This window comes from Theropithecus gelada, unplaced genomic scaffold, assembly GCF_003255815.1.
Source record: "Theropithecus gelada isolate Dixy unplaced genomic scaffold, Tgel_1.0 HiC_scaffold_4535, whole genome shotgun sequence".
Classification (NCBI taxonomy): Eukaryota; Metazoa; Chordata; class Mammalia; order Primates; family Cercopithecidae; genus Theropithecus; species Theropithecus gelada.
In genome coordinates this window covers 1-3,663 of record NW_020261106.1, presented here as the reverse complement: position 1 = coordinate 3,663, position 3,663 = coordinate 1, and the positions used below count along the sequence as shown (strand labels likewise).

Here is a 3,663-nt window from a genome sequence, read left to right as displayed (position 1 = left end):
GAAGTTCAAGGTTTTCATCCAGTAAACTGATGGCTAGATAAACATATCTTTCACAATAACCAATATACAACAAAAATAATTAGAAAAACTACATATGCAAAAAAAGCTGAAAATTATAACCCATAATCAAAAGACAAAGCAGTCAATAGGAACAGAAATTAAGATGCTCAATGTGTGTTCATTATTATTATCATCATCAATATTTGATGTAAAAGGCTCTCTGAAAGAAATCACAGAAGAACATGGTCAGTTTATATATATATATATATATATGAATGAAAGTATGTTTGGCGCTGTCACAACACAGAGTGGCATAATGGTTAGTAACATAGGCTTACCACACAGCCATTGTGGGACACTGGGACTCAGATTTCTAGCCTGAAAAACAGGGGAACAAAGTCAGTCATATAAAGTTGCTGTAAAGATCAAACCAGCTAAGAAATATAAACTACTGAACAGTGCCTGACACAAAATCAACACAAAATAAACACCAATTAATGGTAGCAGGAAGGAAAGAGTGCTCTTCACCAACATTTTACCTTCAGAAATTGGTTAAGAAGAAATGAGTGCTTGGGAACCCTCCTGTTAGAGCTGAGGAACACAAATAACCCCAAGATATGACCCAACTAAGAAATGAGACACCAGAGTCAGCAGCTCCCAGGACTCAAGAGCATGTCATGTCATAGATCTGGGGTCCAAGTGGACTTCCCAATATCCCAGTCCTGAATTAGCCAGATGTGCCCTTCAGTCCTTGGCTGAGCTGGACTGAGACCTCCTCCAAAGGGAGAAATAAATATGCATCCTGAAGAGAGCTGACTCTGAAAGAGAGAGAAACCCACAGAGGCTGAGTTTCACCAGCACAACTACTTCCAAGCACAATCCTCGGGTAAGTCATTTCTCTTCCCAAGGGGAGGACTGAATGAGCTTATGGTGAGAGGCTGAAAGCTTTTCTCCTTTATTTTTCCCTCATGGGAGAGGAGTGGAAGTGCTATCCTCTCTGTGGGAACCTGCAGACTATGGACATTTCCCCCAACAGTTGGCATTGACTTTCTGCATGTTTCTGTATCCACATCTATACAAGAATCTAAGTGGGAATGACCTCCAAAGTGATCTGATAGTAGCAAGGCACTATTCTAGTTTTTTCAAAATTTTAAGTCTCTTCTTTAAATTTTTTTTTGGCAGACTCCATCCTAGACACAGCATACCAGAGTATACCAGAGTCTCCAAAGGGCTAAGCTCAGGAATCTATTCTCAAGCTCCTCATATAGTCAGGCAGGCAATGATCATATCTGGGGACCATTAGAAATTATCTAATGCATACCCTCTGAACTTCAAATTTGTAGTATTCTCATTTTCTGCTCAAAAGCTCAATTTCAACATAGTTCACAGTTTTTCATATCCACCATGGCATTCTGCCAAGGAACTACAACTCATGTTCTCTAAACCCATCTGTTCTAAGAATGCTGGACTGGTTATCAACTTCTAATGTACCTTGCTTAAACTTTCCTCTCTCACTGTGTCCCTGACGGAACTGCAGAAGACAGAATTGTACTAACCATCTCTTTCTGCGTATCCCATGTCTCCACAGAGGCCACTGTGTCTTCATAAAGCTAACTGCCACGATTTTCACAACTGATATTTTTCCTTCATGATTTTCCATTTTCTACTTGAGCATTAAAATATCAGGGAGAAGAGGAAGATAACCATATAGCAGTTGGTACAATAAGATATGTGCCCCAGCACAGTATATGCTAAGTATTCAGAATTTATAGTTATATTAGATAACTATAAATTGGAAAACTATTAACAGAGTTATATTAGATAAGTAATATTTTTCTCATCTTCAAAGCTTACAAAATTAACTGTTTTAAGTGATATTCAAAAAAGGAAGGTACTCACATCAACCCAATTAAAAGCACATTTTCTATAGCTGAATGTAACAATCTTAATCCAAATCATTCACCAAAGTTGTTTAACCTTCTTAAAGGAAGGCTCTAGACATTTGCTTTTTAAAAAGTATCTTGCAAAGCCGTTATGAGGTAGAAGAAAAGTTTAAATGCACTACATTTTTCTACTCCATTGTAACTAAAATCACTACTCACAGGACGTGTAGAGCTTCTGCATTTGGGTCCATCACATTTTCCACTGTCATATGAGTGTACTCTTAAGGTTCTCACTTTATCATCGGCATAATATATTTTGCTTCCAGAATGCCCAGTAAAGCTGAAATTTTTCATTTAAAGTGATATAAAAAATTTCCCAAATATCTACTTAGCAATCTTAAATCTGAGTTTCGGCAAGACAATTTAATGCATACGAAATGAAAACACTACATTTCTCACTCTCTCTCACACACGCACAGATTAAAACCTCAAAATTTTCAGTGTATTTCCTCTTTCTTATACAGCTCAATTTTTATGCAGCTTACTTATAATTTAAAAGCAATTTTAAACATGATTGTCATAAAAATATTTTAAAACAGAGATGAAATATATAAAGGCAGATATAGATCGTCAATGGTTACATTGGGCACATCACATTTCTTTAGAAATAGAACTGTTTCTGCTACTGTAAACAAACTTTTTTCTCACACATTTAAAGTGAGATTAGTGCTGACATAAAATTATCACTCTACGCATGGTCTGAGTGTTTGCACTGGGTTTGAGGTACATTTTCTTCATCTTCACAGCCCCATCACTCTTACTTGAGACTACGGGTCAACGGAAGTTTGCAGGCTAAAACCATTCAATAATATTTTCATCAATGCTGGAATGATAGTAAGTAACATTACAAAATATCAGAGGCCAAAAATGTTTCTTTGTTGGAGCCCAAGATTTTAACTTATTCTTCGTTGCCTGAAAATACTGCTCATTTAACCTCTTTAGGAAAAAAAATATTTTGGAGATGAATAATTCCTTCCTTAATGCTTCACCCAAGACGATTGCTTCACACTTATCCTCTGATGCTTTGTTGTTTTCATCCATTTGATGTAGCAGGCACCAAGAATCATCTTTCCTTTGGTGATCTGGCATAACGATCTCTTATGCTTTTTGCTAGTTGTTTGATAAATATTTTGTAAATTTTTCCATGGTATGTATGCACTGTTTTTTGTAGTTCCAATTCTAAAGGTTTTATTAAGGAATGAACGTTGTCATCTTGAAAGAACAATTTCTCAGCGCTTCATAAACAGCTCTAAATGCTGGTTGCTTATCGTCATGGTAAACACCTCTGTTCCCGTGAAGAATAAAGATTCCTTCTTCTGCTTCTTGGCAACTGCTTCCATATAGACAATGATCTAGATGATAATTCCATTGACATGGAGAGACAAAAGGGCTTTCCGGATTATGAAAAACATGATATCCAACAAATCTTGATCACCCATGTCATGTTTAGCTTGTATATTTTAAGCCATGTCATAAGTATGTCTCCTCATTGTAGTCGCACAGTTGTCACATCATTCTTGAAATACTTCCTTCTCATTCCAGTCATGTTTGTCAACATTACTCCAGAGTTTCCTCCAGCTTTTCCACGGTATGGATGCCTAGCAAAGCGACTATACCATCCTATTAGAGGTTCCTTGGGTTCTGGTGCCATTGCAGCAATTTGTGTGGAATGAAATTTCTTTAGTAAAGACCAAATAGTATCAACTGGTCGTAAAAAAAA

General features: G+C 36.7%; 1 pseudogene; it reads right to left on the bottom strand.

The window, feature by feature from the left end:
- Positions 1 to 3,006: 3,006 nt before the first annotated feature.
- On the bottom strand, positions 3,007 to 3,657 carry LOC112617802 (annotated as a pseudogene).
- Between the last annotated feature and the right edge of the window lie 6 nt (positions 3,658 to 3,663).